At 47.6% G+C, this 27,822-nt stretch overlaps 1 long non-coding RNA gene across 3 annotated transcripts; it reads left to right on the forward strand.

The window, feature by feature from the left end:
- The first annotated feature begins 20,145 nt into the window (after positions 1 to 20,145).
- LOC109573479 (uncharacterized) lies at positions 20,146 to 27,539 on the forward strand. Of its 3 annotated transcripts, XR_002182926.2 has the most exons (4): positions 20,146 to 20,354; positions 24,603 to 24,793; positions 26,702 to 26,848; positions 27,334 to 27,539. It is a non-coding gene; the product is annotated as an uncharacterized lncRNA (long non-coding RNA). The 3 variants fall into 3 exon arrangements; XR_002182925.2 differs by lacking the exon at positions 27,334 to 27,539 and having other exon boundaries at positions 26,694 to 26,972; XR_002182924.2 differs by lacking the exon at positions 27,334 to 27,539 and having other exon boundaries at positions 26,702 to 26,972.
- The last annotated feature ends 283 nt before the right edge of the window (positions 27,540 to 27,822 follow it).

The following is a 27,822-nucleotide window of genomic DNA, read 5'->3' on the forward strand; positions in this document are numbered from 1 at the left end:
TAAAGTGAAGTGAAAGTCGCTGAGTCATGTCTGACTCTTTGTGACCCCATGGACTATACAGTCCATGGAATTCTCCAGGCCAGAACACTGGAGTGGGTAGCCTTTCCCTTCTCCAGGGACTTGTCCCAACCCACGGATCGAATCCAGGTCTCCCACATTGCAGCCAGATTCTTTACCAGCTGAGCCACCAGGGAAGCCCAGCAAATATTTAAAAATCCCATAACACCTCAGATATTGGAGAAGGAAATGGCAACCCACTCCAGTGTTCTTGCCTGGAGAATCCCAGGGACGGGGGAGCCTGGTGGGCTGCCGTCTATGGGGTCGCAGAGAGTCGGACATGACTGACGCGACTCAGCAGCAGCAGCAGCAGCATCTCAGATGCCCCGTGGATCACTGGTTAAGACTGTGCTCACAGTGCAGGAGTACAGGTTTAGGCCCTGGTCGGGGAAGATCCTGCATACTGCAAGGCCAAAATCAAACAAACACACACTCAAAAATGTCTTCCAAAAAATCTCAAAACCTCACAATGTAGAGTTAAGTCATTCTGGCATTTTTATATATCAGAATCAGGGCCATATTCAGAATACAATTTGGTGTTTTATTTCCCTGTCATGGGTGCTTTCCTGAATCATTATTCAACGCTCTACGAGCATGCTTCCTGAAAGTAACTACGTACTCTTCCATCGTCTCTACTTTAACCATCTCCCTGCTTTTGGACATTTAGTTGGTATGTTGCAACATTATGAATAACCCCACAGCTAAGTTCTTTGGCAAAATCTTTGGATAAGTTTCTTCCTTAGGATCTTTTTTCTAGAGGTGGAATTACTTGGGGCAAAATATTTTTAATAATATCAATATATATGGCTTGCTGCTTTCCAGAACAGTTATTTGACAATGTTTAAAAGGCAATGGCACCCCACTCCAGTACTCTTGCCTGGAAAATCCCATGGACAGAGGAGCCTGGTGGGCTGCAGTCCATGGGGTCGCTGAGAGTCAGACACGGCTGAGCGACTTCACTTTCCCTTCTCACTTTCATGCATTGGAGAAGGAAATGGTAACCCACTCCAGTGTGCTTGCCTGGAGAATCCCAGGGACGGGGGAGCCTTGTGAGCTGCCGTCTCTGGGGTCGCATAGAGTCGGGCACGACTGAAGTGACTTAGCAGCAGCAAAAGTTCTAACACAGTGCAATGCTAACTGACCCAGAGGGAGCTCTGTTATTTAGTTTTTAGTTTTCATATGGCTTATCCAACAAAGAAAATTATACTTACACCAAAAAAAGTAAAATATACCATAGAGATGGAAATGAAGCTTTGCTAGAAAATCATGTAAGCAACCAGCTGTCCCAAATGCATTTCAGGGCTGTCAACCCAGGAAAACATATCCCAAGTTGCATGAACTTGTAACTGTGACCACAACATCACTGTCATCAATCTTTACATGACGGGATATCAAGGAAGACGATCCAGGACCAGGGGCATTTTATTTCAAAACACGTATGTACTGCACTGTGATCTGTGTAAAGAAAATACAGGAAAACACTGGAAGTTAATGCACCAAAGTATGAAGAATAATCCAGTTAGGAAGAGATTTTTTGTCTTGTTTACTTCCCTATTTCATGTAGTATGTTTTTAATCACTTGATGGTGGGAGAAAAGGGAATTTTTAAAAATGATAAGCAAGAAAGATCCCTGAAGACACAGGAGGAAAACCAATAGATTGTGATGTTTGATATAAATCCACAGCCCGGGGGTAAAAATTATTTAAGAAGATGGTTTGTATGCATTTCGATGAATGGGAATGATAACTGAAAGACATGTGACCTCTTCCAACAGGTTACAACAAATAAAGCCCAGTTCTGTTTCTGACATTGTTTTAGGAGAGTAAATAAGGAGAAGTGCTTTCATGATAGCGTGTCTCCATTCTAGCAAAGTGTTTGAAGACTTGTCTTTTAATAGCACCCTGCTGCCCTGGTGGCTCAGCTGGTAAAGAATCTGCCTGCAATGTAGGAGACCCTGGTTCGATTCCTGGGTTGGGAAGACCCTCTAGAAAAGGGATAGGATACCCACTCCAGTATTCTTGGGCTTCTCTGGTGGTAAAGAATTTGCCTGCAATGTAGGAGGCCTGGGTTTGATCCCTGGGTTGGGAAGATCCCCTGGAGGAGGGCATGGCAACCCACTCCAATTATCTTTCCTGGAGAATCCCCACGGACAGAGGAGCCTGGTGGGCTGCAGACCATAGAGTCATAAAGAATCAAACATGACTGAGTGCCTAAGCGCAGCACAGAGTGAGTGTGGACACACAACAGGGTTGATTTAGATGGACCTCTCAAGTAGATCATGGACCTTAAGAAACATGCTTGCAGTATCTCATTATACAACCATCACAAATACATCGAGGCCCGTAAGAGACGATTCCCCTGGTCTCCCAGGTAAAAATAAGTCCAACTGACTATTTAGCTCGTCTACCGCATTTGTGTTTTCCTTCTGTTTCTATGTGTTCTCATATAAGTTTCTTCAGCACAGAATCCCCTCATTCATATATTTGCACTGCCCCAAAGCCCTAGAAACAAGGGTTCTTGCATTCCACACAGAAAAACTCACTCTTCTATCCTCAGGTCATTTTATGAAAAGATGATAATTTAGAAAAACTTTTCAGAATAAAACTAGAATGTTCTCTATTCAATATTTTCAATAAATTGGATGAAGAGTTGAAAAATTCCATAAATTCTAAGTTGTTGTACAGCAGAGAGAATGTAGACAGAGTTGATAGCAAATAAACCAGCCCATTAGCTGGAACAGGATAAATCTCACAAGATACCTGTAAATCTCAGTATGTAGGTTGATTAAGTAGGGGACAGAGCCGTTCTAGCTTAAAGAAATTCTAGATGCTTCCACAGACCACAAGCTTAGCCTGATTCAATAGTGACTCGGCTAAAATACCATTGAATTAGACTGTGTTCAACGACACAGACAGACAACTTCCACCTTGGACACAATTGCTTTGTCTGATCAGACGGAAGTCTGGCTGTTTGCAAAGAACACATTGAAAAGTTAGACCCTCTGAAAGATTAAAAAAAAAAAACACTCTGAAGTCATGTAATAGAACAATAATTCAATGAACTGTGGATGTTTACCCTACAGAGGAGAGAAGACTCAGAAAACTGTCTCCCAACATTTCAACAGCCATTATGTGGAAGAAATTTGAAATTGGTTTTCAGTTGTCCCTGAGGACATTGGCTTAATGAATGTCCCTGTTCATTTGCTTAATGAACGGCACTTATAGAGAAGAAGGCGTCTATGTTTCAAATAAAAGATTTTTCAGCAACTGGACGGGTTTATTCAAGAAGTGGTGCTATCATATGATGCGTGTCTCTCTCTGGCCTGCCTCCTTAGTATGATCATCTCTAGGTCCACCCAGCTTGCTGCAACTGGCACTATTTCCTTCTTCTTTGTGGATGAGCAATACTCCACTGGGTAAATATGCCACGTCTTCCTTATCCAGTCATCTGTGGATGGACATGTAGGTTGTCTTCCTGTCTTGCCTATTATAAATAGAGCTGCTATGAACGCTGGGGTCTGTGTATTTTCAGAAGTACGATTTCCTCCAGGTAGATGCCCAGGAGTGGGACTGCTGGATCATAGAGTAGCCCTGTTTTAGTTATTAAGGAGCCCGCATGCTGCAGTCCACGGTGGCTGTACCAGCTGACATTCCCCGCAGTGCAGGAGGGTTAGCCTCCTTCCAGCAGCTGCCTGGTGTGCCTGTTGTGTGGGTCACTCGTGATCTACGGAACCGGGGCCCCGGTGGCGGGCGTTTACCTCGCTTCCGTCTTCTCTCAGTGCAGACAGTGGCGCTGGGACGTCCTCTGACACGCCCTTTTGACACAAACATTCATAAGATGAATTCCTAAAAGTGGAATCACTAGGCAGAGGCTGTGTGCCTTTTAAATTTTAATAGATGTTCTCAAACAGTCTTCCGTTGGAATTTGGCAGAGAGGATGGAATTGCCTTTCACTGAGATCGTAGCAATTTCACAGCCACCAATAATGTATGAACGCTGGCAGTTTCAGCTCGGCTCGGTGGACCTTTCCTTCCGTGAACACCAGATGGCGGAACAGGCCCTGATGTGTCTGCCACGGTGACTCGCAGACAAGCTGCAAAGACTTGAAGCCTCGTTTTTGGTTCTGTCGATTCAGACTCAGGGCGTGCATGTGGCCAACCGGTGGTGCCTTACTGAACTTCTGTGGATAGAGGTGTCTTGGTTCATCGGTAATAGCAGATGGCAGCCTGTGCCTTTTTTTCCCCCTTTACTGGAAAGCACCCTAAAAAGATCCTCATCTCTGGTCCACAGTTCTTCCCTGTTACCCAGACACCACCTTTTCTCCAGCCGAATGAAAACGTGCAAAAGGAATAGAGAACACCAGTCAGCAACCCAAACTCTTACAGAGACCCTTATGTGTGAAAGTGACTTATTTCGTTCATGTTTCTGCAACAAGGGAATGTAGGAACAGATGTATGTCACAGAAGAACATTTCTTCGAGCAAATAGAAATGAATAATTAAAGTTGATATATTTACTATGATAAGGCTTCCGTTTGGCAGAACACCAGCAAACCAATTTCACAGCAGAAATATTTTTTATTTTTTCCTGGAGAGTGTGTCATTTGAGCAGAATAACTTCAATTAGAGTTGTACCTGCTTGGCAACTGATGAGTACAATTTGAGATGGGAGTTTATACAGATGTACTGTGCTGTGCTTAGCCGCTCAGTCGTGTCCGACTCTTTACGACCCCATGGGCTGTACCCCGCCAGGCTGCTCCGTCCATGGGATTCTCCAGGCAAGAATACTGGAGTAGCCTATCCCTTCTCCAGGGGATCTTCGCCACCCAGGAATTGAACTGGGGTCTCCTACACTGCAGATGGATTATTTACCAGCTGAGCTACCAGGGAAGCCCCCTTTATATAGATAACTGCCCCCAGGCCCCAGCCCACTGCCCACAAATATGGAAAACGTACTCACCAGTGTGTATGTGCCCACCTGTACAACATTCTCTAAACTGCAGGGGGAGATTTTGTAATCAACCCATCATTCCCCTCAAAGGTCACCAGGTAGGAGGTTAATAAAACAGTTTTCCTGAGCTGCCTAGTCAGGACCTGTATTGACACCCTATTACATGGTCAGTTTCTACTCCTCCTGAGCAAATGACAGAGGTTTTCTTTGCAAAGTGTCTAAGAAGAGACGTGCCTAGTTTTAGGGACAAAATCATCTAGTTGTAGTAGTTTCTTGGGACACTGAAATCCTTAAACTGAACAGAAAGACATCCAGACTGGAAGACGGAAAGCTGAGATTGGTGACGATCTGCTACGTGTCATTTATCTCAGACCTAGACTAGGGCGTCATGGCCCAGAGACGCCAGATGACTTGTTCAAGTGAATACAACGTGGGCTTCCCCAGTGGCACAGTGGTAAAGAACCTGCCTGCCAATGCAGAAGAGGTGGGTTCATTCCCTGGGTCAGGAAGATCCCCTGGAGAAGGGAATGGCAACCACTCCAGTATTCTTGCCTGGAGAATCCCATGGACAGAGGAGTCTGGTGGGCTACAGCCCATGGGGTCATAAAGAGTCAGACATGACCGAGTGACTGACAGACACACACGCATGCACATATCTGACTCTACAGCCCACAGCTTCTATTATCCTCTAGAAACTTCTAATAGCAATATCGATGGGCCAAGTGTTCATCTATCGTGAAGCTACTCTTCACACACAATTCTAGTAAGCTTGAGTGTATGGTTTCTCAGATCCAAGATAAGAAATGAGAGAGATGCTGCTAGGAGCTGACTACAGGGAACTGAAAGCAACAGATGGACCAAGTCTGGAGGAAACAGTACAAACCATTAACAAGGAACTGCAGTTCAGTTCAGTCGCTCAGTCATGTCCGACTCTTTGCCACCCCATGAATCACAGCATGCCAGGCCTCCCTGTCCATCACCACTCCCGGAGTTCACCCAAACTCATGTCCATCGAGTTGGTGATGCCATCCAGCCATCTCATCCTCTGTCGTCCCCTTCTCCTCCTGCCCTCAATCCCTCCCAGCATAGAGTCTTTTCCAATGAGTCAACTCTTCACATGAGGTGGCCAAAATCCTGGAATTTCAGCTTTAGCATCAGTCCTTCCAAAGAACATCCAGGACTGATCTCCTTTAGAATGGACTGGCTGGATCTCCTTGCAGTCCAAGGGACTCTCAAGAGTCTTCTCCAACACCACAGTTCAAAAGCATCAATTCTTTGGCACTCAGCCTTCTTCGCAGTCCAACTTTCACATCCATACATGACCACTGGAAAAACCATAGCCTTGACTAGACAGACCTTTGTTGACAAAGTAATGTCTCTGCTTTTCAATATGCTATCTAGGTTGGGCATAACTTTCCTTCCAAGGAGCAAGCATCTTTTAATTTCATGGCTGCAGTCACCATCTGCAGTGATTTTGGAGCCCAGAAAAATAAAGTCTGACACTGTTTCCACTGTTTCCCCATCTATTTCCCACGAAGTGATGGGACCAGATGCCATGATCTTCATTTTCTGAATGTTGAGCTTTAAGCCAACTTTTTCACTCTCCTCTTTCAGTTTCATCAAGAGGCTTTTTAGTTCCTCTTCACTTTCTGCCATAAGGGTGGTGTCATCTACATATGTGAGGTTTTTGATATTTCTCCCGGTAATCTTGATTCCAGCTTGTGCTTCTTCCAGCCCAGCATTTCTCATGATGTACTCTGCATATAAGTTAAATAATCAGGGTGACAATATACAGCCTTGACCTACTCCTTTTCCTATTTGGAACCAGTCTGTTGTTGCATGTCCAGTTCTAACTGTTGCTTCCTGACCTGCATACAGATTTCTCAAGAGGCAGGTCAGGTGGTCTGGTATTCCCATCTCTTTCAGAATTTTCCACAGTTTATTGTGATCCACACAGTCAAAGGCTTTGGCATAGTCAATAAAGCAGAAATAGATGTTTTTCTGGAACTCTCTTGCTTTTTCAATGATCCAGCAGATGTTGGCAATTTGATCTCTGGTTCCTGTGCCTTTTCTAAAACTTAGAAAACATTTTTTAATTGTGTCACTTTATGATCAGACAGCGCTACGCAAGCGAGCTACACAGATGGGAGTTGGGACCTCCCTGGTGGTCCAGTGTTAGGACCTGATGCTTTCTCGGCTGAGGTCTTGCTTCATCCCTGGTCTGGGGACTAAGACCCCACAAGCTACATGGCGCGAGCAAATTGTTTTAAATGTGTGAATGAAATGTTTGCATCTTGTTTTATGTCTCTGGATATGTTCCAGTGTCTCCTAGCTTATAGTCTATGAAAACTTGAATAGAATTTGTATCCTACGGTTGTGTGAAAATTGTATAAATCTTATGTTGAATTGGTTCATGCTACTTTTCAGGTCTACTATATCCGTCTACTTTTCTGAATATTCATTCTATTAATTTTTGAGAGTTTGATGTTGAAACTCCAACTAAAAACTCTTAATTTATCTACTTAAAAATAGTTTCAGTATATAGTGGGATTATATGTAACTTTGTTCTGTATTTTCCAAGTCTTCTGTAAATGTGTTATCATACTTTCATAATTTAAAAAATAAAAAAGAAAGAGAAAAAATGGGTGAAAATGTGGAAGGTCTGGGACTCTTTTGTGTAAGGCTCAACACTTCCAAATGTTTTGAACTTGTCATATCATAATGGTGGTTTGCATGCAGTGAGCTATAAAGTGCATTTCTGAGAACTCTGCAAAAGAAGCAGTTCCAGGGAGAAAGGCTTTGGCTCTTGAGGCACCAAAAGGAGCCAGGTATGGGTCAGTCATGCAATTTTTAAAAAATTGTCTATAAATTTCTATTTATTTTAAAGTTATGGTAGAATGCGTACACACAACACACTCATCGTCTTGACCATTTTTAAGCGTGTAGTTCAGCAGACTTGAGTATGCTTGCATTGCACTGAGCTCTTCACCTCGTGAAAATCTTCCACACCGAGTCTTGCATTTCTCACGTCCACTGTCGCCACAAACCAAGCTGACCTTGGACTCCTGCGCCCGCCTCTCCTGTTGCCCTGCTTTTATTGATTAAGGAGCCCTTGCTGCACCCAGCCCTAGACATCCCCCGGAGAGACCAAGGCTCTGCCATGAATCTGATACGCAGAGGAGGCCTAACACGCAGATGTAAGTCTCTGAAACGACAGGTAAGAATCCTGAAGGAGCTGACCCATCCCTTCATCCTTCTCTCTCTCTCTCTCTCTCTCTCTCTCTCTCTCACACACACACACACACACACACACACAGCCCCAAGAGGCTGCTCTAGAAGAGACTGCAAACACCCTCTCAGTCACTGAGGCAACTGCAGGATGGGTCCCTTAGCAGCCTTGTTTGTTGCTGTGGCAACATTCCTAGCCGGGGTTTGTTTGTTTTGCTCACTGAATTAGTTACAAAAAGACGGGGAGCTAGGAGACCACCTATCTGAGTCTGGAATTTCAGAGAAATAGGACCAAGGTGTGCAGGTGAGCGTCCTGTCCCCAGGACTGTCCTGTTCTCGCTGAGTAGGCCAGCCAACAGGAAGCCAGCGCTGCCAACAAGACCAGGATAATTCACAGCTCCGCCAGGGAGTCAATGAAGTCTCACAGGGGGAAAGGGAAGAACGCTTCTACCTGATGGCTCATCAGTCTGGGCTCATTACTGGCTCCTCTGTACTCAGACCGAAGCGGCAGGACAGCAATTCAGGAGCGACTGATCTGAAGCCCATCAGCGCTCGGTGGGTGGCGGAGCAGGCGCAGTGGCTCCGGGCCGTAAGTGGCGCCTACCTGCGACACGCTCTCACTCAGCACCGTCGGACAAGCCTCCCGGAAGGCGCGGCTGATAAAGCAGCAGCAGTTCAAGCAGCTCGCACAGCGGTGGGCTCTCCGGGAAACAAGGCTGACTTCTGGGGTGGGGCGGGGTGCAGCGGGGCGGGGTGCGGAGGGGTGGACGCGGAGGGGCTCTCGCTCCACCAGCCACTCCTGTTCAAACTGCTCTTTTAAAAGAACTATTTATTACTTTATTTGTGGCTGTGCTGGGTCTTTGTTGCTGTGCGTGGGCTGTCTCGAGTTGCGGTGCTCAGCTTCTCTTGTTGTGGAGCACAGGCTCAGTGCGTCTGGTGCACGGGCTTCGTTGTTCTTTCCGGACCAGATATCGCCGTGGAGCACGCCCCCTGCACCACCATCAAAGCCCCAGCTGCTTATTGATCCTGGTGCTCAGTCCCCACTGTGCACGAGGCACTGTGCTCGGCGCTCTCCATTACCTCCCGTAATCCTCACAGTTCTGGGGCACTGTATGTTCCCCTTTCTCAGATGCAGTAACTGAGGCTCTCGGAGGTTAAGCACCTTGCAGCTGCTCTGACATAGAGCTGCGATTCAGACACGGGCACTCTGACTCCAGAACCTGCCTCTGAGCAGGACAGAACAGCAGTCTTGGAAGGCATTTCAGCTCTGTGGGCTCTTGGACGCTGGACCAGACTCTTCCCAGAGGTACCTGACTGGCTGTCTTCTGTGGTTAGGAAGTGGGCAGCTTGAGCATCTCTGGCCAGAAGAATGGTCCGCGAGCCTGGTTGAGCTCCAGAATGGCCTGGGAAGATGGTTGAACAGACAGGTGCCTGGCCCTCTGCCGGAGCCTCCCAACATCCGCTCAGGACCTGGATAAACTGTTATGTTCCTCCGAGAGACTGTGAGGCACTGCAGGTGGGTGTGTCGCTGGGCTGGGGACTCGTGGTTGCTTCAGACGCCCAAGTAGTTCAGGTTTTGGTCTGAGGGCAAGGGACATAGTCCTGAGATTGCAGAAGGCCCCCAGGGAGCCAGGAAGAGAAGACCACCGCCCAGCTGGGAGTGATGTTGAGTGAAGCATCAAGGAAGGGACTCAAGCAGCCAGAAAGAGATGACACCAAAGAGCAAGTGGAGGAAAGAGTCCAGGGCTGGAAACCCACATCGAGCTTAGATGGAGCTCCATTCTGTCAAAAACACGCAGCCCTGCTCGCTGCCCAGAGCCAGCTTGCAGAGCTTGCTTCTGTGATGAGGAAACCCCTGTGCTGACACAGCTGTACAATGACTGACTACTGTGAAACCTGCAGAGTGAAAAGTGGAAACGTGACGTGTTGACTATGAATTCTGCACCAAGGATCCCACTGCTGTATATCTCAAAATCAAGTTTCAACCACTTTGAGCCTCTACCTAGTGACTGGCAGAAATATCAGCCCCAAGAGATCCTGGAGGGTCCATTTTTCCCCTTCTTCGTCACGAAGCCCCCTAGCTCCTGTGGCTTTAGAAACCTGGGGGGTGGACACTGGGGCCAAGGCCTTTGTCCAGGATGGTCCCCATCTTCCAAGTTGCTCTTTGGGCTCCAAGATGCTGCGGATAAACCCTGGTCCCTGCTAAGATATAGTCCCTGATCCTCAGGCACGGATCACTGCTCTGGAAGGGGGAGCCCTCGAAACATCCCCTATAAAGGCCCCTTCACTGGTGGGAAGGTGCTGCAGGCCAGGGGCCCCCAGGTGCATGGTCTAAGGGAAGAGCACCCCTCTGGCCGTGTCCGCCTCTCACAGGCCCTCCCAGCTGTTCCAGCCTGGTGATTTCTACAGCGTGCCCTGCAGTGGGGCTTCCCTGATGGCCCAGTAGTGAAGAACCCACCTGCCGATGCTGGAGACACAAGAGACGAGGGTGTGACCCCTGGGTCGGGAAGATCCCTAGAGAAGGGAATGGCAACCCACTCCAGTGTTCCTGCCTGGAGAACCCCACGGACAGAGGAGCCTGGCGGGCCACAGTCTATGGGGCTGCAGCGAGTCGGACACAACAGCACCACAACGCACGTGCCTGGTGGGTGTTTCCCTCCCAGGAAGAGGAGTGAGTGGGGCCTGGAGAGAATGTTTCTCCTAGGCACTCCCCCCGATCCTCCTGTGACGTCCAGGCTGGATCTTAGGAGGCCAAGACGGCTCCCTTCTCCCGTCACGACTTTCAGCATCTTTGGGGAACAGACAGATTTGCACCCGGTGACAGCGGCCCTGCTGTCGGAGCAACTGCGCCGTGATCTGGAAGCCAAGGGAGAGAAGACAGCCCCCAGCCCCGCCCAGGCCCCCAAGAACAGGCGCTGCTCAAGCACACTTTTCTTGCATCACCAACTGGACCTGCTTCATTCTGCTATTAAGAAAGACTGAATCTTGCCTAAAAGCAGTCACATCCATGATATTAAGTCTGGCCCTAGGATCTGAGTTAGTGAACGGCGATCATCTAACATACCCTGACATTCCTCCGCTGACTCCAGTCTAGACGTGCATCAGTCAGGGCTGCGAGTAACTGGCAAGCGATTCTGGCAGCTGCGAGCACAGGGGAATGTGCTGGAAGGGTGTCCGGAGCTCATGGACTCTTCAGGAAGTCTGGAGACAAGGCCTGGAAAAGGCTGGACCCCAGAGGTGAGGCCACAGGAAGCCCAGACCATCCACCGTGCCCACAAAGATCGCAGCACGACCACCTGGAGCACCCCTCTCCCCGCAGCACTATTATAGAAGAGTTCTCATTGCCAAATAAGAGCGATGTTCCTCGGACTTATGGTTGATGGGGTGGGGGGGAAGCGGGGGGAAGGGACAGGTAGGGAGTTTGGGGTCCACATGTACATGCTGCTCTATCTAAAATGGATAACCAACAAGGACCGATGCTCAGCTCAGGGAACTCCACTCAGTGTTCTCTGGCAGCCTGGATGGGAGGGGAGTTGGGGGCAGAATGGACACACATATATGTATGGCTGAGTCCCTTTGCTGTCCGCCTAGAACTATCACAACATTGGTAAGCAGCTATCCCTCCACCCTAAATTAAAAGTTTCTAAAAAGGAGCAATGTTCTGATGGAAGATGGAAGGAAACCAAAGTAATGGCACAAGCAAAATAAGACAAAGGCGCTCAATAGGGAGGCCCCAGCAGGCAGGGGCGGGGAGCGGATGGGCCCTGTGGGCGAGAGCCTCGTTAATTCCCGCGGCTGCCCCCAGAAGTGTGTGCAGAGGCTGGGAGCGTGCCCGGGGCTGCCCTGCATGCGGAGGAGCCCAGGAGGCAGCCGGGTCTGTGTGGCCCCAGCCTCTTCCCTTCCCCAGCTGCCCCCGTGCCTGCTCCTCGCAGCTGAGCCTCCATCCCCTGTTGCACTGGAGCGAGAGTCTTTTTGGCTCCACACCCTCCTGCATAGGAGACCAGTGGCCCCTCTTTCACCCCAGGGACTTCTCTCTCTGGGAAGTGGCTGGCTCTCCTCTTCCCTGGGCGGAATGTCACTTCCGAGTGCTTTTCAGCAGTTTCCCTGATTGAACGTGGCTCTGAACTCTTTCCTCCTCGACACATCAGCGCTAACATAGTCCTCGAGGGTGGGGGCCTTGGGGAGCATCCCTGTTCGAGTGAAGTCCGTAGGAGGGCAGGATTTCTCATGGAAGGAGCTGCTGCGGAGTCCTTGGTTAGGGCCGAGCGTGCCTCGGGACAGCACTGACAAGCCAGCCACACCCACACTTTCTGGCTGCTCCTGGGGCTGGAAGCGATAAAGCCTTTGCGCTCAGGGACTTGGCAGCAAATCAGTCCCCTCATTAAAGGTGTATGGCAAAGGGGGTAGACCTGCCTTCCTTCGAGTTTGCAATAACAGAAAGCCATGCTGGCCGCACTCAGTGGGTAGAGCGCAGCTGTAAGGTCAGAAGGCCTGTGTCTGAGGCTGGGCTCAGCCGCGGGCCCGCTGCGTGAGTTTCACTGTGTTCCTTACGCTCTCTCAGCCTCGGCGTCCTCTCCTGCAAAACCAGGACTTGGTGACGATCAAGTGTAAGTATGCTCATGAGAGTCTGCACAAATATTATCTTTGGTACTAAGCTGGAAGGTACTATGCCTGGTACTTCGGTACTATCCCTGGAAGGCTTCGCAGGTGGCTCTGGTAATGAACCCGCCTGCCAATGCAAGACATGTAGTAGATGAAGGGTCTATCCCCAGGAAGAGCCCCGGAGGAGGAAATGGCAACCACTCCAGTGTTCTTGCCTGGAAAATCTCATGGACAGAGGAGCCTGGGAGGGCTACAGTCCACGGGGTTGCAAAAAGCCAGACGTGACTGAGCGACCACACAGCAACATCATTCCTAGAAAGATTATATTACATTGCAGCTACTTACTTGCACACCAGGCTGATATCAGAAGACCAAGCGATTATTAATAGCATGTGTGCCAGAAATCGAGTCATCAGTCTAAGCCTCGTGTTATAGACGCCCGTTGCATGAACAAGAAGAAGGAAGGGCACTCGTGAACACTGCATGTACAAGCCTCCAGAAGAGCCCCGGTGTTTTCCAGCGGGGGTCCTGGAAGTGCAACCCCCCAACAAGCAGAAGCAGCACCTGGGAATCTGTTCAAAATGGAAATTCTCAGGCCCCACCTGGCTCGATGAAATCAGAAACTCTGGAGGCAGGCCTCTGTCATCTGTATTTTAACAAGAATAAATGATTATTTTTAATTAAATTTTTTAATTTAATAAAAATTTAGCAAGATGAATGCTCTTCAGATGGATGAAGTTTGAGATCTGCTGCTTTAAATACATGACCTTAGTTAGTTGTTACAGCACGGCAGCTTTCCTGTTTCCATTTTAGAGTTGAGGAAACTGAGCCTCAGAAGAGAAGTAGGAATTGCCCGACTCCTGCACACTCCCCTGCTCTGCTGAGGGTTGTCTGTTAGCCGAGCTTCGTGTCTAAGACGGCCTCTCCTGTAGAAGACTGAAAACTTGGCACACACCCCCGGACCAGCCTGTGCAGTGACCACACGCACCGGGGAGATGCGTCATGGGGGAGACCGGCCAGCAAGGGCTGTGCTCCATGCCGCGGTGACTCACGGGGCCCTGCGGCCCTGCTCTGGGGTGGGGCCTCGCCAGTGACCTCTGCGCACCCTCCTGAGGCTTTGCCACCGGGTCCCTGTGCGGCCGCCCACCGGGTCCAGCCCCGCCAAAGGGGCAGCATCCGGGCCCTGGAGGAGGCGGCAGGGTGCTCCCCCACCCCGGCCTCCCTCAGACTCTCCAGCAAGGTCAGAGACCTGGGCGTTTCCATCCTGTCTTGGCTAAGAGGCGCCCCTTTCAGCCTGACCTTGGCTGGCTCTGAAGGTGGGGTTCTGTCTCTGACTCCCGCCCGCCTGCTCCCCCAACTCCTGGCAGCTCTGCAGTCTCTGGACATGCCACCCACCACCAGGAAGGACAAGCCAGAGTCATTCCCAAGGTTTTACCCGGAGACTCTCCTCTGCCCACACCTGCCCCTCCCGCCCAGCCAGGACACACCCCACACCTGCTTTAGGGAAGAGGGAGAATTCCGTCAGGCTGAACTCTCTAAGTCCTAGGAAAATGTTTCCTTAATTATCTTAAGTCCCCAGGTTTGAGTGGAAAAGGAGATTCTGGCCAGGTTCAAGCTACCAGAAGACCCGCCCAATGACCTTCCCGGATGCCTGTCCCCAGGCATAATCCTACCTGCATCTCACTGGACACTTCTGGTTGCCAAGGAGGCTGGGGACGTGGGCTTTCAGCTGGGTGCATGGCCTCCAGGCTAGGACAGCCCAGAGGGAAGGCAAGTGGAGTTGGGTAACTGCTAGTGTCCTCACTGGATGGGAAAGACTGAGGGCAGAAGCGGGTGGCAGAGGATGAGATGGTTGGAAGGCATCACCGACACAATGGACACGAATCTGAGCAAACTCTGGGAGATACTGAAGGACAGAGGAGCCTGGCGTGCTGCAGCCCGTGGGGTCACACAGAGCTGGACGTGACTTGATGGCCGAGCAGCAACAGTGCCGGTACCACTCACGGACTGAGAAACGGCCGCACAATCTGGCAATCAAGACCTTACTTTGGTTGGAAGGGCAAACTCAGCAGCCGCCGGACAGGGAGTGGAGGGCCACTGAGGACAGTCGACCAGGGTTAAGTATGAGTGGATGGCGGGCAGGTGGACACGTAGGACTCGGACTCCGGCACAGAGATGTCCGAGTCAAGAGAGATGAGAAAGAGCGAGTGGAAAGCCACACGCAGCCCCAGCCCCTATTCTGGCTGCGTCTTGTCTTCTCCCAGCTCGGTCTTGACGAGACCTGATAACTGCAGAATCGACAGATCTGAGCTTCGGTGGCTCTGCTCTTCTTCCTGGGGAAGGTGCTAATGAGGAATGAAATGGCCAAAGGCCGAGCCGCAGGAGGGAGAAGCAGGTCCTGAAACACGTACCCGCTGAGCCTGGAGCCCGAGGATCATCTCCAGGATGAAAAAATGTTGATCCTGACTCTTTCTCCTGCTGGCCCTTGCTTTTCCTTCCTGTCCTTTCCTTCCTTCTTTTTATTTTTCCTTTATGATCCTTTCTTTCTTCCGTTCCCAAAATACGCGTCTTAAGCAGGGAACCTACATTTCTTTTTAAAAGCTTTTTATTTTGTATGGGCTTCCCAGGTGGCTCAGTGGTAAAGAACCTGCCTGTCAATGCAGGAGACTCGGGGTCGATCCCTGGGTCGGGAAGATCCCCTAGAGAAGGGCATGGCAACCCGCTCCAGTATTCTTGCCTGGGGAATCCCAGGGACAGAGGAGCCTGGCAGGCTACAGTCCACGGGGTCGCAGAATCGGACACGACTACGAGACTGAGCACGCATAAACATTAGAACATCCTTCATGTGGTAAGGGAAGTTAAGAGTGATGGCTATATGCTTATTTACTATTTTCTCATTAAACGGCTCTTTAGTGACCCAAAAACAACTTATTTGATCAATCAACATGTATTGATCTCTTCCAAGATTGAGTGAATGTGAAGACATTATCTGATGTAGTTAGAGAAAGATATCTTCTTTTTTAACGTTTTATTTCATATTGGGGTATAGCTGGTTAACAATATTGTGACAGTTTTCAGGTGAACAGCAAAGGGACTCAGACCTACACACACGTGTATACGTTTTCCCACAGATGGGCTTTCCCTTGTGGCTTAGCTGATAAAGAATCTGCCCGCAATGCGGGAGACCTGGGTTGGGAAGATCCCCTGGGGAAGGGAACGGCTACCCACTCCAGTATTCTGGCCTGGGGAATTCCATGGACTGTGTAGCCCACAGGGTCACAAAGACTCAGACACAACTGAGCGACTTTCACTTCATTCTCCCCCAAACTCCCCTCCCATCCAGGCTGCCACATAACATTGAGCAGAGTTCCCTGTGCTGTACAGGAGTAGAAAAAGATATCTTAAGCTGTGATATCAGTTAATCTTTCCAAGAGTCTGGTGGAACCAGTGGCTGATATTTTCAAAAAGAGAAGAGAGTGGGGCAGTTCCTTGGAAGCATTTTCACTTTTTAAAAACTTGGATCCAGACACTGGGTTGTGCAACATGAATATTTTTCTTTAAAAGGCAAGTATATACAGAGATTACCTCTGGGGGATAGAAGGGAAGGAGGCAGTGGAGAAAAAAAACATTTCTCTAATATTTGTATTTGACCATGTGTCTCACTGAGCCTTCTCTCAAAAAACAGAAACTAGTTTCAATGAAAAAAAAAAGAACACCCCCCACAAAAAAAGGGTCACAAGAAGAAAACATTTTGAAAGACACATCCCCTTTGCCCAGAGTCACCAGATACTTGCTGTTTCTCTCAAGCTGACCAGCCAATTGTAAATCCCAGAAGCATCTCCATTATTGCTGCTGTTATTTAGCCACTCAGTCGTGTCCAGCTCTTTTGGGACCCCATGGATTGTGGTCCACCAGCCTCCTCTGTCCATGGGATTTCCCAGGCAAGAATCCTGGAGTGGGTTGCCATTTCCTCCTCCAGGGGATCTTCCCCACCCAGGGACTGAAGCTGGGTCTCCAGCATTGCAGGCAGATTCTTTACCCTCTGAGCCACCAGGGAAGCCTGGGAAGTTTGATAATTCAGTGTTTTCTTGATACTGGTGTAGGTAGAAATGGATACATGTGTTATTTTATTTGTGTGTGTGTTTTTTTTTTTTTTTTTTTTTTGCTGCACTGTGCAGCTTGTCAGATCTTAGTTCCCCAACCAGGGATTGAACCCTGGGCCCCTGCAGTGAAAGGACCAAGTCCTAGCCACTGACACCAGGGAATTCCCTAGCTACACTTTTTAAAGAGACCCTATGTCTGAAAATTCAGCTTCATGAAACAATAAATTAGAAGTGTTGTGAATGATTTTTACTAAATCCTTTTCTTTTTTTTAATCTCATAAAGAATTTCTTCAGGTAATGGTTCTTCAAAGTCAGCTTAGTATTTGTTTAAAGATGATTAACTGTTTGACTTGGGAATTATAAGAACTGAAAACCCAAGTGTGAAAGACCGTTTATGGGGAATCCGTCAGAAGTGGAGAGAGAGCGTCTTCAAGATTGTGAGTCATTGGACAAAAGCAAGCCGCCCCTGAGCTCCCTGCAGATGGGAGCCTTGGTTTCCATCGCAAAGCATCAGGCTTTGGGGTCTGTGGTCACTCACACCATCTTCACCCAGTCCAGGTGCTCTGAGCTAAACTGCACACTCAATCAAAGAAGAAAAAACCTACAAATAGATGGTGACTATGCCGCCTTGAAATATTCCTTTTGCTTGTTTCTTCTTTGAGTGGCACGTGGCAGCTCCACGTGGAGTCACAAGCCCTTTCTGCACCGCTAGAGGGAAGGCTGGCTTCTCCCTGCGTCTTCCAATGTTTACATTGGCAGCAGTGGTGCTAGCCCCTCATCAGCTCTCCTAACCTGGAAAAACAATCCCCCTCCACCCTCTAGAGGACCAACCTGCGAGAATTCCTCTCGTGCAGCCTTGAGTGTGTGTTAGTCACTCCGTCGTGTCCAACTTTTTGCAACCCCATGGACTGTAGCCTGCCAGGCTCCTCTGTCTGTGGGATTCTCCAGGCAAGAATCCTGGAGTGGGTAGTCATTTCCCCCTCCGGGGGATCTTCCTGACCCAGGGGTCAAACCCACATCTCCTGCACTGCAGGCAGATTCTTCACCTTCTGAGCCACCAGGGAAGCCTGTGCAGCTGCAGGGCTGGCATGAAAGATGGTGGTGGTGCTGGTCATGACCGTAGCCCATTTGGGGGGCGGGTGGAGGGTCAGGGGCCCCGGGGTCCTGTCTCTGTGCTGCCGCTGACTGGCTGTGCAATATGAGACATGTGACTCCATCCCTTCTGGCTCAGCACAGGTTAAATGGGGATAATATTAACATCCACCTCAAAGGGTGTGGGGACTGAAGGAGTTAACACTTGCCTGTGAAGAGCTTAAGATAGTTCCTGGGACATAGCTGAGCCCTTAGTAAATGTTAAATGCTTTTTTATTGTTTCTCTCTTGTTAAACTTTATAAGTTACTAGGTCAACTTAGGGCAGCTATAGAGAGCTGAATGATCTTATTGTCCACGAGAGGTATTTATTAGAGACAATGTTTATAAGCTTCAAATTTCTACTTCTTCGGTCCAAATGAGCCAAGAAATACCGTCACGTGACCACCTCAGCAGGCGGCCCTGGAGCGCCTGTCTCACAGAGACCAGCTCCCATCACACGTGCCCTTTGGCCTCCACGCAGTTCACGCCTTCAGAACTCCGCTAATTTTTTTTTCTAAAGCTCTGGAGCAATTTGGTAGGCCAGAGTTTTATCACTGTTGAACCTTCATTTCCATTTCTCTGTGTGTTGTATATGTGTGTATATATATACACATACACACACATACATATGCATGTTTTGAGCTAAATATATATAATTTATGTTAACATATTTATATCTAATATATTTATGGTATATTCAATACATTTAAATAATATTATACTATTAATAAATATATAAATGTTTTTATGCTAATATATTTATAATTTAATATATTATAAATATATTAATGTATATATTTAGCTGAAATAAGTTTTTAATTTAAAAAAATGTTTATATATACATATCATTGCTTTTATTTTATTTTGCAGCTGATTGGATCCTGGTTCCCAGACCAGGAATCAAACCCATGCCCTTGAAATGGAAGTACAGAGTCTAACCACTGGATCACCAGGGAAATCCCTGAAACCATCTTATGATCACTGACACCTAGTTTCAAAGATAATAAATCAAGATTTGACAACTTTAGTCCAATTCACTCTGAATATGTGACACTTTTCAGAAAGCAACTCTAGAACTCTTAGAAGTGTCTGCATGCACCGTACCCCAGCTACCGCCTTGGGGTTCCTGCTGGTTCCTAGACCTTTGTTAACCTAGAAGGGTGGGGGTGGGAGGGACATCCAACACAGAGGGGAGAGGTGTGTGTGTGCCTGTGGCTGATTTATGTCGATGTTTGGCAGAAACCAATACAATACTGTAAAGCAATTATCCTCCAATTAAAAATAAATAAAATCTTTAAAAGGACAGAAAAAGATCCCTACGTAAATGTGGGTATGAGATAAAATTACACACAGAACTGTCAATGGGCTTTTTATGACCCTGAGGGTCACCTGTGCTATTCTTTTGCCCAGAAAAACATTCAGAAAGATGTATTTTTAACACCCATGTTCAATTAGCTAAAGCCAAATATAAAAACATAGTTCTTCCTTAAGCTTTTAAAGTTTACAAATGGTTCTCTCTTATTACAAGTCACCTTAGAGATGAATGAGGAAACGAATAATGGATAATAATAAACAGTCAATTTCCTGATTAACAAAGCTCCCCTTAATAAGATTTAAAACTTAAGTTTCATAAATCTAGAAATTTCAACTTACCATACTGGTGCTAAATGAGAAGATGGATGCTCCCTAACTTGTTGTCATAATCATTTCATGATATATGTAAGTCGAATGATTGTGCTGGGTGTCTTACTCCCCTACTCCTCGTAGCTCAGACGGTAAATAATCTGCCTGCCAATGCGGGAGACACAGGTTCACTCCCTGGGCTGGGAAGATCCCCTGGAGGAGGGCATGCAACCCACCCAGTACTCTTGCCTGGAGAATCCCATGGACAGAGAGGCCTGGCGGGCTACACTCTATGGGGCCGCAGAGTCAGGCATGACTGAGCAGCTATGTCAATTACATCCCAGTAAAGCTGTAAGGGGGAGAAGGCAATGGCACCCCACTCCAGTACTCTTGCCTGGAAAATCCCATGGACAGAGGAGTCTGGTGCGCTGCAGTCCATGGGGTTGCTAGGAGTCGGACACGACTGAGCGACTTCACTTTCACTTTTCACTTTCATGCATTGGAGAAGGAAATGGCAACCCACTCCAGTGTTCTTGCCTGGAGAGTCCCAGGGACAGGGGAGCCCATGGACTGCCGTCTACGGGGTCGCACAGAGTCGGACACGACTGACATGACTTAGCAGCAGCAGCAGCAGCAGCAAAGCTGTAAGGGAGAAAGCCTGGTGAGTCTTAAGATTCTCTTAGTGTTTTCATGCTTCTTACAAAGTGAGAGAGATTTCAACTTAAAATCACAGCCCATACCCCCGATTCAGTGACACATTTTAAACTAGAATCTGTTAAATCTTCTAATATGCCAAATTCTCCTGAAAATGAATGTACGCAGTTTCTAAACTTAACTCACAAATGCAAACCCTGCAGGTTTAATGTATCAGTGAGACAGTTAACTCTAGGTCTCTGAGGCAAAGGACGTTTGCCCACTGAAGAGGAGACACTGAAGCTGACCCACTATTGGAGATGACCATTTCACTTAGCCAAGGTCATCACCTTGGCAGAGAAGGAGAAGAAATCTGGAACTATGACACCAGGAAATGACTTTTCTCCTGAAGGCCTGTGGAGCTTGGCTGCTTTTAACTAACAGTCACTGTCCCACAGACTCCCATATAGAACAGGCCACTGTGGCATTAACACCACTGGAGCCGAAGTCACTTGACAATCTAAAGGCAGGAACCCTGAACTCTCCTTATCTGTCCAAAAGCAAAGCCTTGCCGAAGAACTCAGGTGTCATAAATCCCCTCCCTGGGAGTTTCACAACTTGTATCACCGGAGATGGAATCACTGGGATAAGAGATCACCTAAAGAGACCTTCATTCCATACTCCAAGGCCAAATTTGCCTGTTACTCCAGGTATTTCTTGCCTTCCTACTTTTGGATTCCAGTCCCCTATAATGAAAAGGACATCTTTTTTGGGTGTTAGTTCTAAAAGGTCTTGTAGGTCTTCATAGAATTGTTCAACTTCAGCTTCTTCATTCAGCATTATTGGTTGGGGCATAGACTTGGATTACCATGATATTGAATGGTTTGCCTTGGAAATGAACAGAGATCATTCTGTTGTTTTTGAGATTGCATCCAAGTACTGCATTTTGGACTCTTTTGTTGACCATGATGGCTACTCCATTTCTTCTGAGGGATTCCTGCCCGCAGTAGTGGATATAATGGTCATCTGAGTCAAATTCACCCATTCCAGTCCATTTCAGTTCACTGATTCCTAGAATGTTGACGTTCACTCTTGCCATCTCCTGTTTGACCACTTCCAATTTGCCTTGATTCATGGACCTGACATTCCAGGTTCCTATGCAATATTGGTCTTTACAGCATCGGACCTTGCTTCTATCACCAGTCACATCCACAAATGGGTATTTTTTGCTTGGCTACATCCAAGAGAATGTGCACCGGTCATAGCAAACACCCTCTTCCAACAACACAAGAGAAGACTCTACACATGGAATCACCAGATGGCCAATACTGACATCGGATTGATTATATTTGCAGCCAAAGATGGAGAAGCTCTATACAGTCAGTGAAAACAAGACCAGGAGCTGACTGTGGCTCAGACCATGAACTCCTTATTGCCAAATTCAGACTTAAATTGAAGAAAGTGGGGAAAACCACTAGACCATTCAAGTATGACCTAAATCAAATCCCTTATGATTATACAGTGGAAGTGAGAAATAGATTTAAGGGACTAGATTTGATAGACAGAGTGCCTGATGAACTATGGACAGAGATTCGTGACACTGTACAGGAGACAGGGATCAAGACCATCCCTACGGAAAAGAAATGCAAAAAAGCAAAATGGCTGTCTGGGGAGGCCTTACAAATAGCTGTGAAAAGAAGAGAAGCAAAAAACAAGGAAAAAAGGAAAGATATAAGCATCCGAATGCAGAGTTCCAAAGAATAGCAAGAAGAGATAAGAAAGCCTTCTTCAGCGATCAATGCAAAGAAATAGAGGAAAACAACAGAATGGGAAAGACTAGAGATCTCTTCAAGAAAATTAGAGATACCAAGGAAACATTTCATGCAAAGATGAGCTTGATAAAGGACAGAAATGGTATGGACCTAACAGAAGCAGAAGATATTAAGAAAAGGTGGCAAGAATACACAGAAGAACTGTACAAAAAAGATCTTCACGACCCAGATAATCACGATGGTGTGATCACTGACCTAGAGCCAGACATCCTGGAATGTGAAGTCAAGTGGGCCTTAGAAAGCATCACTACGAACAAAGCTAGTGGAGGTGATGGAATTCCAGTTGAGCTCTTTCAAATCCTGAAAGATGATGCTGTGAAAGTGCTGCACTCAATATGCCAGCAAATTTGGAAAACTCAGCAGTGGCCACAGGACTGGAAAAGGTCAGTTTTCATTCCAATCCTAAAGAAAGGCCAAAGAATGCTCAAACTACCACACAATTGCACTCATCTCACATGCTAGTAAAGTAATGCTCAAAATTCTCCAAGCCAGGCATCAGCAGTATGTGAACTGTGAACTTCCTGATGTTCAAGCTGATTTTAGAAAAGGCAGAGGAACCAGAGATCAAATTGCCAACATCTGCTGGATCATGGAAAAAGCAAAAGAGTTCCAGAAAAACATCTATTTCTGCTTTATTGACTATGCCAAAGCCTTTGACTGTGTGGATCACAATAAACTGTGGAAAATTCTGAAAGAGATGGGAATACCAGACCACCTGACTTGCCTCTTGATAAACCTGTATGCAGGTCAGGAAGCAACAGTTAGAACTGGACATGGAACAACAGACTGGTTCCAAATAGGAAAAGGAGTATGTCAAGGCTGTATATTGTCACCCTGCTTATTTAACTTCTATGCAGTGTACATCATGAGAAACGCTGGACTGGAAGAAACACAAGCTGGAATCAAGATTGCCGGGAGAAATATCAAGAACCTCAGATATGCAGATGACACCACCCTTATGGCAGAAAGTGAAGAGGAACTAAAAAGCCTCTTGATGAAAGTGAAAGTGGAGAGTGAAAAAGTTGGCTTAAAGCTCAACATTCAGAAAATGAAGATCATGGCATCCAGTCCCATCACTTCATGGGAAATAGATGGGGAAACAGTGGAAACAGTGTCAGACTTTATTTTTCTGGGCTCCAAAATCACTGCAGATGGTGATTGCAGCCATGAAATTAAAAGATGCTTACTCCCTGGAAGGAAAGTTATGACCAACCTAGATAGCATATTGAAAAGCAGAGATATTACCTTGCCAACAAAGGTCCGTCTAGTCAAGGCTATGGTTTTTCCAGTGGTCATGTATGGATGTGAGAGTTGGACTGTGAAGAAAGCTGAGTGCCGAAGAATTGATGCTTTTGAACTGTGGTGTTGGAGAAGACTCTTGAGAGTCCCTTGGACTGCAAGGAGATCCAACCAATCCATCCTAAAGGAGATCAGTCCTGGGTGTTCATTGGAAGGACTGATGTTGAAGCTGAAACTCCAATACTTTGGCCACCTCATGAGAAGAGTTGACTGATTGGAAAAGACCCTCATGCTGGGAGGGATTGGGAACAGGAACAGAAGAGGACAACAGAGGATAAGATGGCTGGATGGCATCACCGACTCTATGGACATGAGTGTGAGTGATCCCCGGGAGTTGGTGATGGACAGCGAGGCCTGGCGTGCTGTGATTCATGGGGTCGCAAAGAGTCGGACACGACTGAGTGACTGAACTGAACTGAAAGAGACCTTATCACAAAGATACATATTTCCTGAAGAGCCCATTTATCTTTGATTTTAGATAAGTGCCCTTTGGTTCCCCCCTCTCCGCCTATTAAGATGGACTATGAGCTACCAGTTCTAACCACACCTTTGAGTAACATTATCTCTTTTCTTCTGTGTAGAAAAGAAAACTGGCCTTTTCTCCTGTTGCCTTGCATTAATTTAGTTCACATGCCCCGTCACTACTCAACTCAAGAGGGTAGAGGAAAACTTTTTCTTACCCAATACTCATCAGCCATATTTGGTCAACATAACTATGTGCCGTGTCTGTTTAATATTCCTGTTTCTGGGCTTCCCGTCTAAGTGGCTTAGATGGTAAAGAATCTGCCTGCAATGCAGGAGACCTGGATTTGATCCCTGGGTTGGGAAGATCCCCTGGAGAAGGGAATGGTTACTCATTCAAGTATTCTTGCCTGGAGAATTCCATAGACAGGGAACCTGGTTGGTAGGCTACAGCCCATGGGGTCACAAAGAATTAGACGCGACTGAGCAGCTAACAATTTCACTCTTCACATTCCTTCTCCAGGGTCATGCCCATCATCATACAAATATGATGTTATTTTCCTATAAAAAATGTATTTAGATCTCTCTGACCACCCTCCTCCACTTAAAAAAAAAACAACAACTCTTGTCTGCACCGGTACCCCTTTCTCACTGACTTGCTTCTCTTCTTCCCCTCTTTAAAGCCGCTCCAGGCAAGCTTTGATCCGCTCCCACCTCTCCAGGGAAACTCTGCTCCGTTACTGTTGTTCAGTCACTCAGCCGCATCGGACCCTTTTCGACCCCGTGGACTGCAGCATGCCAGGCCTCCCTGTCCGTCACCATCTCCCGGAGTCCTCTTGGAGGAGGTCACCATCAGCCCTGCCATAGAAACCAGGTGGGCAACTAGCAAACTGGAGAACGATGATACTAGAGAAGTTCTCACAGTGATGCGAAGGGCCTAGGCCCGACAACAGATATCCCAGCCTAGGGAGCCAGCAAAGGGACTGGGGACTCCTGGGGAATCTGACTGACAGATATCCCAGCCTAGGGAGCCAGCAAAGGGACTGGGGACTCCTGGGGAATCTGACTGTGAAGGTCAGGGGATTTGATTACAGAGCTTCCACAGGCTGGGGAAACAGACTCTCGGAGGGCACGAACAAGACCGTGCGCACCAGGACCCAGGAGAAAGGAGCAGTGACCCCGCAAGGGGCTGAGCCAGACCTGCCTGTGCGTTCCGTCCACTGCTCACCCCCGATGCCCTGTCCAGTCCCTGAGTGTTGGTGCTTAGTGCAGATGTCCTGGTGTTTCTGAAAGCTTCTTCTATCCTTCCTGCTCGTTTGGAATCATATCCCACAAAGAAATCTGAATGACGTTTGGCTGGACTCCAAGGCTTTTGGAGACAGTTCTAAGCCTATACCAATCACAGGAACAATCGCAGATTGTACAGTTTGCCAAAAAAAATTAGGCATGCGTTCAAAAGAACCAGGCTGTCATCGCTGCGCCACCTCTTGTGAAACACTCCTCCCAAGGGGAAGCTGGCATTGCACCGCGCTTACTGATTTCCCCAAGTAAAGCTCACAGCACAGACCTCGCCACCAGCCTCTCCGGGTTCCGCTGCAATCCTTGCCCTGGGCCCACTGGTGGGAGAAGGACTGTTTTTACTCTGTGACTGCGTATAGCAGAAAACACCCAAACTGAAACATCGGCATGTTGAAGGTAGCCATGTACGTGCTTTTTAAATGATGGCTGTCATCACAACACAAGTGAGCAAGTGTGTGTTACGTTTTCCTTGGTGGGAGTGTCCACAGACTTCCCTCTCCCACTCAAATCACCGAAGAGAATGTACATTACACAAAGGCAGAGACATACACAGTGAACACCAGATAATACCTGAACATTCCGGGACCCAGCATTCATTGCTAAACAGAGGGAGAGCAGTCTAGTAAATCGCCAGCATTTTCCTTCTGCTCAGCCACCCTGGCGCTCAGTCCCAGCCCAACCTACCTTTTTTTTTTAAGGTTTAAAATTTTTTTTTCATGTAGATCATTTGTAAAGTCTTTGTTTGTTTAAAATGTTGCCTCTGCTTTGTGTTTTGGTTTTTTGGCTGCTCAGCATGTGGGATCTTAGTTCCCTGACTAGGGAAGACCCCCACACACCCCTCCTTGCAGTGGAAGGGAAAATCACAACCTCTGGACCACGAGGGAAGTCCCCCAGCTTACCCTTTAAAACACCGGATGCTAGGCTTTTTGTGATCAAAATCGTAAGAGGAGCTTGGGAAGCCTTACCCTGAAGGGAGAGGTGCAGGGGCTTTTGCCGTAAGTGATAGAAACAAAGAGCACAGCAAACCACAGAGGGGAGGGGAGGGAGTAGAAGCCCCACAGGCTGGGCACAGGAGGAGTATTTGGGGGTGTGGTTTCTGACAGGCTGTTGAGAGTGGGGGTTCAGGCTGAATGTGGGGGGGAGAAGAGGGGGTTGAGAAGTCCAGGCGGGGGTCATGAATTGGATTTTGATTCAGGTCCATTGAGGGACGAGAGAAACAAAGGACAGTCTTTCAGCTGCTGCTTCTGCCTGCTGGACAGCACTTCTCTAAAGATTCCGCTCGTCTCTCCTCCTGGGAGACGTCAGCACGGATCTGAGCTCCAGATTCCTAGGTCTAGTGAAGGGCCGGCCACACAGCCGGAGCCCTGGAGTGCTTTGGGGTTGGGACTTTGTTTTTTAATGTGAACCATTTTTCAAGTCTTTATTGAATTTGTTACAACATCACTTCTGCTTTATGTTTTGTTTTTGCCCACGAGGCCTGCAGGATTTTAGGGCTGCCTGCACCCCTGCATTGGAAGGTGACATCGTAGCCACTGGACCACCGGCGGAGCTGCTTGCTCAGAACTAAGCTGCCTCTCCCACCTCGGGCGCAGAACGGTCCTAGCCCCCAGGGAAGGCAGCTGAATGCCCTGTGAGAGGCCCGCTCATTCTTGCCCTAGTCTCCCAGTTTGCCTGTTTTTGTTTTAGAGGACTTAGCTATTTAGCTTTAAACATGTTTACAGTTTTGTTTAATACAGGACTGATTTAAATAAACTGTGTATGTGCTAAGTCGCTTCAGTCGTGTCCGACTTTCTGTGACCCTATAGACTGTAGCCTGCCAAGCTCTTGTCTCTGCGGGACTCTCCGAGACAGACCACCCCACCTTGCGTTTGTTTGAGAGTTCAGGACTTACTGCACATCACCTGGTTTTGTTTATATTTATATACATTTATATGTATGTATCATCTGGCTAAATTCCTCAGGAAATCCTAGGGTAGTCACGAATATCTCCATTTTTAGAGGCAGAGACTTGGAGAAGTTAATTTACCCCAATGACACAAATCAATCTGTGTTGAAGCTTGGACTCCAACCCAGGTTTTCTGATCCTCTGTCTGGTTTGTGTCATGTCTGCTGTAGGAAAACTGGGAGAAAGTGGAGGAAAAATGCTTTGTGGAGGAGGCAGAAATCCTGGACCCCTAGGAGTGTTCCCGGGCGTCCACTCAGGAACTCAGCTTCAAGCAGTGGACTGGGGCTGCAGAGGAGCTGAGGGTCACTGGCTGGAAACACACTTCTCAAACATTCCGCATTCAAACTGGTACTGTCTCTACTCCATGCAACGACAATAAAATTCTGGAAATAAAACTTTTTGTGTTAAAAGTAATAAATACCTTCTTTTGGTGACATTAGAAATGTGACTTTCAATGCCCTTTCAAAAAGTGAGTCCTGGGCCAAAGGCTTCTCTTCCTGATCAGAAGAGTGTTTATACTCCAGCCATCCAGAGAGAGTGACTTAAATGAACATTTGCCACGTATGTCCCTGTATACACCTGTGTGTACACGCACAAGCATATTTAGAGCATACAGACGTGGTGCCCTGTATACATTGGTGTGTACACATACAAGCATA

This window comes from Bos indicus, chromosome 19, assembly GCF_029378745.1.
Source record: "Bos indicus isolate NIAB-ARS_2022 breed Sahiwal x Tharparkar chromosome 19, NIAB-ARS_B.indTharparkar_mat_pri_1.0, whole genome shotgun sequence".
NCBI lineage: Eukaryota > Metazoa > Chordata > Mammalia > Artiodactyla > Bovidae > Bos > Bos indicus.